Genomic DNA, 14794 nt, shown 5'->3' with positions numbered 1-14794 from the left:
TCAGTGCCTTGAAGATTTGAAGTCTTTCTATAAATGGACTTGTTTGTTCTTTCTAGTTCTCTTTTGCCTAGATTTTTTCTCTTTGGCTGTCACTGTGTTACTCAGATCTGAATGCATTCAAATTCAGGAACCTAAGACTGCAGTTGAAAGTGTTTTCTACTTTGCACTGACATTTCCTTCAGAGTTAAAGAAAATTTCCAAAATGTGTGAGAGTCTCTTTTCAGCTGAAATGGGTTTCTACTTTCTACCCATGACTAATCTGATTCAAGAAAGAGTTAAAAGTAGAGACATGTTTAAAGGGCAGACTTTCACATCTTCTATAGGTATCTGTGTAAATTGTGTGTAATTTTCATGTCTGACAGATGGTATTGTATTAGCTGGATGAATGGAAAGGAAATGTTGTTAAAAACACTATCAGATTGTGTCTGCATTCCTTGCATTATCAAGTAATTTTTAATACACTTGTTCAATAGTAGAGCTTTTGAACTACTTTATGTGGGAATTCTTTGCTTATTTTATTCAAGACCCACCAATTTTTTTTTTTTTTTTTACCATAAAAATATTCACAAACAATCTATTCCCTGAATGAGTTTTAGATTTTTCACTAGAATCTCCAGCATTCAGTTCAGGTTTTTCTCACTTACAGCTAGTGGAGCAATCCACAACAAAATGTTCTTCCTTGAGTCATTCAACCTTGTGTACTGGCAGAATGGAATATAAAACTTTTACTATGGTGATGATTCAGCTCAGAATATGCACATTTGACAAAAAAGACACCTCTCATGTGAACTGAGTGTGTGCTTGTAAGATCATGGATTATTTCCAATGTATGCCCTTTAACTTCATGTAGCAGAAGTGAAAGTGTGTAGTTTGTTGCCTTCTCTATTTGCACTTTTCAAATTTATTGAGACTGTAACAAAACAAAAAAAGATTACAGATTTCAGTGTTTGCATTTACTGGTAAGTTTTAAAACACTCCAGAAATTATCTCTGCAGGATGGGCGTCCCTTTACCTATAAACCTTCATTTCTGCTAGGTGGAAATTGGAATTTAGTCCAATCTTGAACTATTTTATACTTCTCAGTTGCCAATTTTTGAGTTATCTTTTCCTTTTGACTACTCATGAGGCCTCTCTGGTGATTTTTCTCTGGCAGCTCCCTGCTGCTCCAAGGCACTCCAGGCTGTTATGTTGCAGACAGATACTGGCAGGGCGTGGGTGTAGAGCAGCAAGTGTGCTAATCAGCTGTGTGGCCTTCATTATGTCAGAAGTGACCCTGAACACACATCCCCTACCATCCTAATCCAAAAAGAATATAGAATGCTTTCTTAAAGGGCAAGGATGAAGGGAACATCTGGAAACACTTTAATGAGCAATCTACTTTGCTAAAATAGATTGCAATCAAAAAACCCCCATCAAAACCCCCACTAGAAAAACCCCAAACCACATCTAAGTAGAGTGTCCTGTGACATTGCAGACTCTTCCAGGATTTTCCCTTGCACCAGGCAGCTTAAATGTACAGAAAGCAAATGTGGGTTATATTAGCATATTGTGGTTTTTTAAGTGTGAAAGAAGAATTGTTATCAGATAATCAGACAATTCTCTTACCACAGATGTAATGAAGCTGGTGTGATCTGCATTATATTGAATGCTTCTGATTAAAATTCTGTTCTTATAAACGCTTGTAACTAGAAGATAGAAATATATATATGAGTCCTCAAAGTCTAGGACAAAGCATCAGAAATATACTGGTTGTGTTTCATAACTGAAATGTCTGTGCTCCGTTTCACTCCCCTTAAATGCATTGCTTTTCGGTTCACCACATCTGGGTACCTAATCTTCTACATATTTTCCTGTTGCATAGAAATAGAAAGGGTGATTACAGAAATTTCAGAGAAGTTTCTTGTCAGCGCAACGGCTCAGGAAAAGATGATGTAATACAATGTTGCATAAAAATGTATTAGTTACTTTACTCTGACACAATTCAATAGTTACAAAATACAATTGCCAATGCAGAACTAATTTCAGGTGACTTTGAAATGAATTGATAGATTTACATTTCTGCTTTGCAGGTCTCAGTACTGAAAGCAAGGGTAGGAAATGTCTTTCTTTGAGGTTTTTTGTAGCTATTTAAGGAAAAACTAAGGAGTGCTGCTCTTTCATCCTCTGTGTGCATAAATGCACCTTTCCTTTTCACTGGTTTTGTATATGGGGCAATACTGCAGTCAGCCTGAATCTTTGATGTCATGTTTTGCATAGACTGTGAGCAGGACCTTGGACAGGAAGAACATCTCTTATGTATAGTCATTCTGAGAACAAGAAAATTAATCTTGCTTTGCGAATTTTTGGCAAAAGAACTTCTGGAGACACCCCAAAATACCACAAAGATATGTGGATAAAAAACACTGAATACTCGGGAAAAGCATGAGGTATGCTTTTTGCCAAAGAAATCTGGAGTTTACCTGTCTGAAAAAAAGGAGACCTGCTTTCCTTCAGATGAAATAAATACGAATGGAGCTGTTGGCAGCTCCACCCATCCTCTGCTTAAACTATGCCTTTCCCTCATAAAAAGACTCTTTAAACATTCTAGGTTTATCTGCAGTCAAATATAGCAGCATGTATCATCAAAGGGGACAGTGTGGTGAGTGTTGCAGAAAGCTGCTAACAGCTGAACTGCGGCTGTTCCCCAAATGTCACACCACAGATAAATCAGAGCAGCCAAGCACATACATCATAAAAAGCCAACCAACCAATGAACCAACCAAACCAACAGAACAAAACAAAAAAACTCCAAAGCAAAAACAACAACAAAGCTCCACACAATATCCTACACCTCTTTTTCAAAATATTTAGCAGGAGGACTACATAATGCAGGTTTCCAGGAGCAAAGTTTCAGTTGGTAGGAACTGTAACTGATTGGTGCAGCAGGGCCACAAAGACTGTGTGAAGAGTGACAGATTGTACTGACCTGGGTACTTCATAGTAAATATTTATTTTTATCCTTAAAATGGAAGATAAGCCAAGTTTCACCACAAGCAACACCCTCAAAAATAGCAATTTTTGTTGATTCAAACCAGGAAACTCCTCTCATACTTCTTGCAAATTTTTTTTCATAATAGAGATTAAAGATGGCTACTCCTACTTAGCTATGTTTCTTGCAAACCTAGAAAAACAGCATTTGCCTGTGGTAAAGTGATTCTTCAGATTTAGCCTTGAATAGATTTTTGGACTCTGAATGCAAGATTCCTCTTAGCCTCTTTATCCAGGGCTGGAATACTTCATACACCTTAACCAAATGCAATTTATTTATCTATTCTGTTGCTATTTCAGTCCTAAGTGTTTCAAAGTGTAAAACCATGAAATTCCTGCTGAGAAAATAATGGTGAAATGAAAGGTCAAACCTTTTAGTATAGTGGCAGGTAAGCAGGGAGTTTTGGTGGCCGCCTTCAAATTTGTGGTAGGTGTTATTTATGCTCTTAGATGCTCTGCTTCATCGCCACTTGCACTCTTTTCAGAGACAGTTTCAGACTGGTTTAGAAGGTGTTTAAGGTATTTTAGTTATAACTGCTCCCTCTTGTGCTTACACTGCTCTGCTCTCTTTGCTGCATGGCCAGATAGATCAGACTCTTGGATTTTGTGCTGAAATGGAAGAGATGTGGTAACTAGCTGGGTCAGAGCTTGGTCTCAGTGATTAAATGTCAGATGATGTGAATCACCATCCAAAGAACAGCATATACAGGGCGTTCAGCCTCCCAAAGGACAGCTGACTCACTTCAATGTCCTGCTCATCAGAGGGCTGGAATGAGAGCCAAGGCTGTTTGAACAGCCTGTGAGTTACGGATAATGCTTGGACTGTAACAAGGAGGCTCTAACTAAGCATGCAAACCCAGCATGTTCCTGTGCAGCTCTGCTCAGCTGGCAGCCTGCATGGCAGGCCTTTGCTGTGAGTATTGCAGTGAGATGCTTGGAAAAAGTAAAAGGAATGCTGCATGGAATGAAAGGTTAAGTGCTGGTTGCATGTGAACTAGAAAGTGCCGTCAGGTGTAGGCAGTAGAGTGGGACATGAGTAAACATAAGCAGTGGAATATGCAATGCTCAGAAATTAAGGAATATACCAGATCATTATGTCAGCATAATTCAATTGCATCTTTACTCAATTGACATGCTTACCTGCCTTTTCACCAAAAGGTGGATCATTTGGAGCTTATATAAAGAAAAAGTATGGGCTCTAATTTCTATCTACATTTGTGGAATCTCAAAGAACATATACAATAGATGTATAATTAGAATTCTAGTGTTAAAGGCTTGCCAAAATCAGTGTACAAGTAGAGGATCAATCTGAACTTTGAAAATAACCCCTAAAAAGAGCAAGAAAACTCATTCTGACCTCTGACAGAGGAGGATGTCTTTGCTAAAATGATGCCTGTGCTTAGCTGAGCAGTAGGGATGCAGTCACCTAGGGGTCACCTATTGTGGTTGGCTTTTTTGGGGTGGGGGCATGGTTTCCTCTCAACCCCTTGTCCACCTTCTTTAAAGACAGATTAAGGAATGGGGATAGGGTTATGCTGGTTGCTTGTATACACCTCACCTCAAGTGGGACAGTTTGGGCAGCACAATATAAGAAAGACATTAAAGCGCTAGAGAGCATCCAAAGGATGACAGTGAAGGTGGTGAAGGGTCTGGGAGGGAAGTTTTAGGAGGAGCAGCTGAGGTAATTTGGTTTGTTCAGCCTGGAGAAGACTGAGAGGAGACCTCATTGTTGTCTTCAATGTCCTCCTAAGGGGAAGCAGAGGGGCAGGCACTGGTCTCTTCTCTATGGTAACCAGTGACAGGACCCAAGGGAATGGCCTGAAATTGTGCCAGGGGAAGTTTAGGTTTGATATCAGAAGGATGTTCTTCTGCAAGAAGGAGGCTGGGCACTGGAACAAGTTCCCCACCAAACTGGCCACAGCACCAAGCCTGAGAGAGTTTAAGACGCACTGAGGCAATGTCCTCAGGCACAAGATGTGACATTTGGGGTATAGTGCAGGGTCAGGAGTTGAACCAGGATTTGAATGCTTTTAGGCTCCTTCCAACTCAGCATATTTTATAGTACCATGACTTTCTGATATCTCATTATCTTGTAGATGCTAAAAACCATTTGATTCAGATTCCATCTTGTATTTTTTTACAGTTATGCCATGAAAGGGGAAAGACAGGATAAACTTCAATGTGCTGTCTTTGATTCTTTTGGCAGTCTTGGAAGCAGACCTTTGCTTGCTATAACTGCATGCTTGCATTATTTTCTTGAGAGGCTCTTCAACTGTGTGTGACTGGAAGGTGAAAATGAAATTCCTAGGTGTTAAGGTTGAACACTGTTCATTTTGCTGTCTGAATTTGTTGGGCTGTACTTAATGTGTAGGGAACTTCCACAGAGCACTTATCTGCCCAGGATCTCACTGGCTCACAGAATTCTGCTGTAATCACTGGGTTGGAAGAGAATTTGTTAGCTTCTGCTGCTATCCCACAGCACAGGCAGAGGTACCTATATTTCCATTTGAAGGAGAGGTTTTCTAGGACCCCTTCAAAGAAGAAGGCCATGGTGTTTTCACGTAGAGTATTCCATTACACCCCCTTCTGTGCTGTCAAAATTGTCCTAATATCAGCTTGTTATCTTTCTAATTGAAATAGATGGATTCAGTTCTGTTTGCCATAACTGGTTGCAGTCTTGAAAAGATATTCAGCTATTTATATTCTACTTGTTTTAAGCCTTATTTATGTTAAATATTGAGGGAATAGGCTTGAAGACACTAGTGAGCTATTCACTGTTGTTGCTGATGATTTCTTTGTAAATCTGAATTACACAAAACTAAAAAACACTTTTTGCTTATGTCTATCAAATTTTGATGTGTATATATTTCTAATTGATAGATCAGTCTTGGGAGTTTCTCTGTAATAAGAATTTAGGGTCCAGATAAGCCATAAGAAAAAATATGTGAACAAAAGGCACTCTTGCTATTCCTGCTGCATAAAGATAAATGCCCCAGATATTGTAGGTTATTTAGATGATCATGGTATTGTCAGTGTACTCATGGAATTCAATGGAATACAATGGAACTCAATTTCCTTTTTCCCATTGTCTTCCTAGTGCCATATTTGTGAATCAATTCACTAAATCTAGTGAAAATTAACTTGCACTTAAGCATAATTAATTTACTCACAGTTATGCATACAAAACGGTGTTTTTCCAGTGGTTTTCTTCAAGAACTGGGAAAAGTCCTCTGATACTTATTATATAAATATATTTTAAATTAAGTTACATGGAATTGCAATTTTAAAATGTCAGATATTCAGGATTTGATTTGCTACCAGATACTGTTAAGGTCTTTGAATTGTTTAGTAGTTATTTGATGGAATTATTAACAAAAACTTTTGAGGTTTTTGATCTGCAAGTTTATAAGGTAAACTGTTAAAAAAAGAATTAACATGCCAGCAAAAGGGGTAAAATTTGTTTCAGTTTTTCAATAAGTCCCAACATAATTTTTGCATTTTCTTCCCTCTCCTCTCCTCTCCTCTCCTCTCCTCTCCTCTCCTCTCCTCTCCTCTCCTCTCCTCTCCTCTCCTCTCCTCTCCTCTCCTCTCCTCTCCTCTCCTCTCCTCTCCTCTCCTCTCCTCTCCTCTCCTCTCCTCTCCTCTCCTCTCCTCTCCTCTCCTCCTCTCCTCTCCTCTCCTCTCCTCTCCTCTCCTCTCCTCTCCTCTCCTCTCCTCTCCTCTCCTCTCCTCTCCTCTCCTCTCCTCTCCTCTCCTCTCCTCTCCTCTCCCCTCCTCCCCTCACTTTGAGGCAGACACAAAGCACAAAATTCATGTACAAATTAAAAAATAATGCTAAGTGTCTTGGTTTGGAAAGACAGGTGTCTGCCAGGGAGGGGCAGGAGCCTCCCTTGGAATGAAGAATACAAACCCCCTCCCTCTGAATTATTGTAATTCTGGAATTATGGGGCTCTCAGACATGGATATGAGGATAGGAATAACAGTTCTTTGCTAGTATGTATAACAACGCAACCATACAACAACAACTACAGCATTTACAAGAAAACAGAACCAGGAACCCCGTGATGGTTTCTCAGCCAAGACGGGAAGGGATGGAGGAGAAGCTTTGCCTCACAAAAACCTAGCAGTCTGATCCTGGTGCCTCTGCAGGACTCTGAGGAGCACCGAACTGGAACAGCAGGAATGAGCAGAAATCCCGGGCTGGTGGCTGGGATGTGTCAGAAGCTCCTCGGTGGTAGCTGGAGCTGTGGGGATGTCTGGGCAGGGCAGGGAGTGTAGGGCTACAGCACAGCAAGGACCCAGGGCAGTGCTGGAGAAGTGTCAGGGTGTGACACAGGCAGCCTGGGTCCAGCAGGGCAGGAAAAGGTGAGCTCGGGATTCCTGGACACACGAGCAGTTGGTAGTTGTAATAAATGATCAGCCAATTTTATCAATAAAGAAATTTATGGAAAAATTTGGATATAAAAGTCAAAAAAAGTCACAAAAAAATGCAGTGTCAAGCTTGGGATCGGCACTGGGTGAACCACAGACCTGGCCTCTATCACACCGAATCTCCCTCAGTTCACAAATTTGGTCTTTGCAGGGTCAGTTTTTATACAGTTTTTTTCGACTGGACAGTGGGTTGCTTCATTCTTTCATCCGTCTTGTTTTTCTTACATATTCATGTATCTTTTCCTCCTTGCTGCCAGTCTGATGAACAGTTTGATGAACAGTTTTCTGGGCAGGGATGGACACTTGATTGCATTTACAGGAACCAGGCATTGGGATGCACACCCATGTCGATGTAGATAAGATGTCCATCAGGTGTTGATCACTGGGTTGTTGGCGATCCCATCTTCAGAGGAGACCCATCTCCTCTTGGAACCACCCTTCTTTCTGTTGTAAATGGGTTGCTTCCCCTGGTCCTGGCAGAGACAGCACAGTTCCTGAACACCTTTATTTCTTACACATGAATGATTTTATACCACATTTTGCTATAAAACACGAAATAATGGCATAACATGTATCACAGTGGTTGATCCCTAGGATTGGACTCCAGTGGTGAGAAGGAATTCTCTCTGCAGTAAGCAATAACTGCTTGGCCTTCCTCCTCTGATGCTGAGAGTTAGAGCAGCTGCTCCCAGCCCTATCCTTTACCTACCCCCAAAACTCCTGGTGCCTTCTTCTTCTGGGAGAAACTCCCAGAGACAAAAGAAATGTAGCCAGGTACTACACTCCTCCTCTCTGGCCACTTCTTTTGTTTTGCTTAAGTACCCGTAAGTACCCAGTAGTTAGTTTCCTAGCAACTTATGGGAAGAAATCCTATAAATAAAAAAGAAACAAATCTAGCTCCTACTAAACTAAATTTCTGACATTTTCAGCTTTGCATGTTGCAACACATGGAAGCACTACTTTTGACATATGTTTTTCAGTTTCTAGTCTTACTGATACCTGAGCTAGAGGTATACACCTCTGCTGCAGTTCATGCTGACCCTATGTAGATGAAAGCTGCAGAAGGGACATCATCGGCACCTCTGCATTTCATTATATTTTAAATACTGAAGTGACTCATTAAGAGCAAATACTGTATTGCTTTTAGTAGACTGTGTGAACAAGAAATATTGAAAACCATCTTTCACTTTTAGTCTGTCAGCAGACAAAATGTTGGATCATTAAATCAGAGCTATCATGTCTATAGCTTATCATATTAGCATTTAAAAGAAAAAATATTTAACTCAAGTAAATCAGAAATCAAAATTAAAATAACTCTGAAACATGTTTTCTAGATAACTCTCAAATTTATTTTACATTTAATTAAGTGTTTCCCGCTACTCTGTTATTGCATGCATTATTGCATCCCTCATTATTGCATGCAAGCAGTTTAATCTTTATTTGAGTACACCAGACATGGAAAAGAAAAGCAACTCCAAAACCATAAATAGGTCCATTTCCCTGAGTATGATCTACAGAATTTTTATACAAGTGCTACTTGGACAACATTGAGGTTTTTTCACAATATGGTTCAGGTAAATTGTCCAGTATATTCTGTCTTTTAGTAAGACATAGATCTTGATTTAAAAGAAAATGTTCCTGTTAGATGTCTTCTTTATCCATTTGTCAAATGGTAAAAGTGGATCAGCATTTTTGAACACTAATTTCATTGCCAACCTGTTTTTGTTTTTGATGCATAGAAAAGCTCAAGAAATAAATAGCTCAATAAATGATCTCTGATATTCTATGAATACTGAGTTAAACTAAAAAGTCTGGATCTCATGCATTTGGACGTTTGTTTTGAAATCCTGAAAATACCCTATGCCCATTTTTTAGAAGTAACTACTTCCCCAGGACATAAGTTTCTTTATCAAAAGTCCCAGACACCTATAGACAGAGCTGGGCAATTCCTGGAACTTCAAAAAATACTTATTCTGCAAAACCCATGAAAACCAATGAAGTACAGACAACTTGAAGTTTTCAAAGATCTCACTAGGTAATTTTTGCAACTAGAAATTCTTTGAATATCTTTAATGGTAAAGTTCAGTCTTTTATCCTGATCTGTGTTAACAAGACTCATGGTCTGATGAAGTCTTTAGTTAATAATGTAAGTTAGATAAATCAGAATAGTTAGATTAATCTAGCTAATAAATCTGAATTTCAAGGTAACATTTTTCTAAAAGGGAAACTTATTTCAGAGATGCAATAACATTCAATAGTATTAAGATTGTGGTATAAAAAAGCCATCAGAAGATCTGTTTGTCTTTTGTAAATATTTATTACACAACGGTTTAAAAATATTTTCTAAAATGTCTGTGTTCTTTAGGGTCACTGTAGTAATTTCCAAGTGTGGTGTCATGATTCATAGCCTCTTGAACATAACATCTTGAATAGCAGTGTGTGAAAAGAAACTTTAAATGGAGGTAGATTACAAAATACAGTTCTTACTTCTGGACCAGGAAGTACCTGGAATGTGGCTGGATTTTAAAATTGTCAGAAGCTATAACTTTGCAGCTTTATTTTTACTCCACACTGACCAAATGGAATAGTATTGGAGTCTCATTTTATGGGGCAGAGAACATGTAGGATATAGAGCAGTTTTATTGGAAGCCCATCAAAATCCTTGTCTAACTATGCTCAGTTTTAAGGGACCAATGTTGCAAGGGAGACAGAGGGAGGTTGGTTAGACCCTGTTTTTAAATATAACTCAGGTTTTCTGCCTGTAAGCACAACCAATTAGGAAGCAAAAAAACATACCACATTTTAAATGTCTGCCTCTGAAGCACAGGTTAGGCACCCAGTCATCCTACGCAGCTGAAGAAGGTTAACACAATCTCATTCACAGCTGCTATCACTAGCAATGAAATGAGTTGAGGGCTAGATCCCATCTCAGATGCTTTTCCTCAGGCAGAAATCTGCTGTCCTGTCAGCTGCCTTGGGGGACCAGGCTTCAAGACACTGCCCTGCAATGAACTGGAATAAAACAACCCCCTACAAAACACTTGTGGGGTGAGAGAGGCACCTGTAGTCATTTCAGTGATCTGGTTTGAAATGTAGTCATGATGGTCGTGTTGTGTTGATACAGCAATGATGAGACAAACTCCAGTGACACAGAGAGGGAGAGGCAGGGACAAGGAGATCTTTAAAGCTTCTTTGCTATGAGAACCAAAGTGTCTGCCACCTCCACCCTCACATACCTTTTATGGCTCACTGGAACAGCTATGTGACTCTTATCAGCACCTTCCATCACAGTTATACCCCTCAGACAGACACGTGTAACACGATGGTGTGGAAACCCTCAGTATTCTTCTTAAATTACAAGTATTAACAATACATATTAAATAGGAGATGAAGAATTAGTAATGTAAAACTTATCTTCCGTTAATTCCTATCCCTTGTGAGGAATATTATAGAATACCTTGAAAATGAAATAATTCTCTCCATGGAAACAATAGTGATGTGTGGTTTTGCTTTTCTCCAGTTTAAACATTAAAAGGTTGGGTGGCGGCATGTATATGTGTTTTTTGTGGTGGTTTTTTAAAAATCAAGGATTGCAAATACTGTCAGCAGCAAATAGATTGGGTCAGATCTGCTAATAAAAGGGAATAATTTTGTCAACAAAAAACCTTCTTTTTCTTCAGCTTATCTTAGCCTAACTCTACTTATGTTTTTCAAGTCATCTTGGGAATAAGACATATCTTAGGCATAATTATGCTAAACCTGTTCTGCTCACAGATTCTTGTGTTTCCTGAAAAACTTGAATGAGGAATTAAATGGAAACCTTCTGTATTCATAGTATGAATTTTTGTGAGAAACTAATGTTATCACCTGTCTTCATATTTAAATTTTACCCATTTTTTAAAAAAGGAAAAAAGAGATTTTGGCATTTATCAGAAGTCTTCTTACAAACTTTGAATAAAGTTAAATTGTAGAGATTCTGTAAAAAATGACACAAAACTGGAGAGAAACCTTCAATAATAGATAAATCCTGTTCTTTTCAGCTGTCATTGTAACATACTGTGGCAGAAATCTCTGCTCTTGCTGGCACAAAGAGATTTAGATTTCTATCTTCCCCTGTAATTGTTTATTAAGGGATTTCTTTTATTGACCTTAGAAATGTAATAGCGAATACAAGGAATTGGGAAGATAACACTATTTTTTCCTATCTCACTTTTTTCTTTTGAACTATGAACCTGTTCTGGTAACTGAACAGGTGTATTTGCATTTGGTATTATTCACTATTGGTTAACTATGCTATTTGTGAAGGCAATAAAAATAGTTACAAATTCAATTCAAACTCAAATATTTTCACTTCTGGCTGAACTTGGCTTTACCTTTTGTTCATGAGTAGCAGTTGTAGCCGCATTGTCTAGACTTAATTTATATTTTGATTGAGTTTTAAACCTTCTTTTTGGAAGATGATATTCCAAGAGATTACACAACACTTTCAATAATGGACAGACAAGCACTTTTTATGATTTCTTTTAAATATGGAGGAAAGTCATAAGGAAAAAAATATGTTGCCAATAGAACAGAAATTAAAATTTGATAGTAATTTGATGTGAAACAAATTGCACCAGAGGAATCATAGAAGCCAGATTGTAAAATTGATATTTCCCATAACTGTCATCATTAGAGATCTTACCATTAGTACCAATTGTACATCTACAGGCCATACTTCTTTCACAGTCAGTTGAATTAAAAATGGAAAGGTAGTTGAAGTAGTTAAATTGCCTTCTAAGATTAAAATTTAATTTACATTATTCTTTATGACATTTTAGTGTCATAGCTGCCATAGATATAAAATAGCAATCTTTGAGCTACATAAAGAGGATTTTTTCCTCTCTTTCCTTCATGGCACTCTGTTAGGTCACTTAAAACTAAGGTTTTGTAGTTCTACAGAAGTTTCTTTTATTTGAAGAACATAACATAATCTTTGATTATCTTTTCTGTGCTGATAACCAGTTTGTATTTGATACCTTTTGGGTAAAGGAGTGCTTTGTATGTCAATTAAAGGAAATAAATATAAAGCAAGATTTTTTCAGAGAGAAATTGTATTTTATTTTCCTAGGATTCATGACTCAGAGTGAATGCTGAATGTGTTTGTAGGTGAAGAACTTCTAGCTGCATTCTGACAATGTTTCAGTTTAAATTATCTGTATTTTTGCCTATATATGAAGATGAAATTATTTGATCATAGACTGTTGGGTCAAAATAGTTCAACCAACTTTTGGCATCAGTTGTAGTTTGTGTCTACCTATTCAACAGGTGAAATAAAAGGATGTAAGGAGGTGGAGAGGGAAAATAGGAAATAGATTTATTTATTTATTTAACACCTTGTATGTGTAAACCCCTGTGATGTATCTACTGTGTGCTTAATTATGTTGTTCTATTATAACCTTTTCATTGCAACTTCTGAAACTGTCTAGTAATTCCAGACAAATGAGAAGCCTTAAGTTCTACTGTAATTTGGAAAATTAGCGCAGCTGATTATAATAGTTCTGCTAATGTCATTTAGCAGAGGAATATATATAACTAGTTATTATAAAATATGCTGTATTGTTATATTTTAGTGAAGGACCAATAGTTATGAAAAGGAAAACGAAAGCAGGTTGCATCAAAATAACCTAACTGAGATAATTTACAAATATACCAAGATAGCAAGTTTAGATTTGTGCTACACACTCATAAATTGAAGTACAGAGAAAAATCCGACTTTCTGTTGCACTTCCTCTGAAACAGACAAATACCAGGAACTTAATTCAATTTTCTAAAATCCAGCTGCAACAAAACGAGCTTCCTTCAAATTTTACAGTTATAGTAGTTGCTAAACCATCCTATACTCATGGGCAAGGTCTGATTCAGCTCTGCTGCTTTAATGAGATACTGCCTGCAGTTGGGTATATAAGAAAAATCAGCACTAAATAAGCATTTTGTAACTTCCCTGCTCGTTAGTCTTCTAAAGCAGGATAATTGCATTAGAAAGGTACAATTAAGAAGACTACTTCCTTTCACTGTGTTCCTTCCTGTCTCAGCTAACTCTCCTGCATACATGTTATTTGTTTGCATGACCTGAATCAGACCTCACTCAATATCTGGATAATGAACTGAAAGGTCAAGATATACTTCAGTAAAGAAAGCAAACCTGGGACCATAAGTAAAAGTGCTGATATCCTAGTGAGATGCTTGGCTGGATTGTTCCACACAGAATTGTTTGAGGCGTCTCTCCAATCTGTTTGAAAGTTGCATCTTTTCTTCCAGTACTGCCTTCAGACGTCTCAGAATTTTACCTGATGCCAGCCATGGCCTTCTCTCTCGCCAAGAGAACCTCTTCAGCTGTTATGTGGCAGCTGGTTCCTCTAATTCCAATGTTTTCCACATAAGAACATGCGAAGTGAACTGTCCTTGTCAATTTGTATAGCTTTTCAGAGGAATGTTTTAGTTCATTCCTGTTGGTTTCCTAATATGAAGAGTTTTGCTCAGAGCTCTGAATGGTTTTCATAACAGTCATTGAAAACTCACTTACTGCCTTTTTGAGCACATTTACTGGCCTAACGAGCCTACAGAACTAAGGTAATTTGTTGCAAAAATTGGTCTGGAATTGAGTATTTGCATTTGTTGAGAAACAGTTGCAGTTATACAATGATTAGAACCTTGTAGCTACAGGCATGTACATTATATATTTGCAATAGCATTGTGTATAAACAGCATACTTTTAAAGGCTTGAAGGGACATACAATCCCACCATCATAACACAAGCTCTAGCAGTCCAGAGAAAGTCTTGCACCAGACCCAGTCATCCAAACTGAAAATAAAAGCTTCTACTAGGATTGACCAAGGTGTCCCTTAATAAATATCCCAATGGTTACTCAACATTATTGTATTTTTTACTTAACTGAACCTATTTAACATCAGTTGGATCCTTCTAGTGGTTAGATTCCTCCACACATTTCTAAATAATTTATAAAAAACGTCCTGATGTTGTTCAAGTGTGGTGAGCAGATGGCAGTAATGCTGAAATATAAGTAAGGGACAAAGGAAGAAATTAGTAGTCAGCTCAGGTACACTTCATCACATCAGTGCTTTGCACTTAAGTCAGATTAAATTTAAACATATTTTTCTCCCTAAAAAAGGGTGGTGACTTGCTGATTAATACCTATCTAGATTCAGGGAGTCACTTCTTTCCAATTCTCCCTAATATGAGAAGATTGCTTCAAGTACCACTTAGGTCTCCCAACAGATACTAGAGCAGAGGATTGCAAATTCTGTTTGAAATATTGAGAGTACAGTTAAATTA

Source organism: Sylvia atricapilla, chromosome Z (genome assembly GCF_009819655.1).
Source record: "Sylvia atricapilla isolate bSylAtr1 chromosome Z, bSylAtr1.pri, whole genome shotgun sequence".
NCBI classification, from domain to species: Eukaryota; Metazoa; Chordata; class Aves; order Passeriformes; family Sylviidae; genus Sylvia; species Sylvia atricapilla.
Note: the sequence above shows the minus strand (reverse complement) of the source record.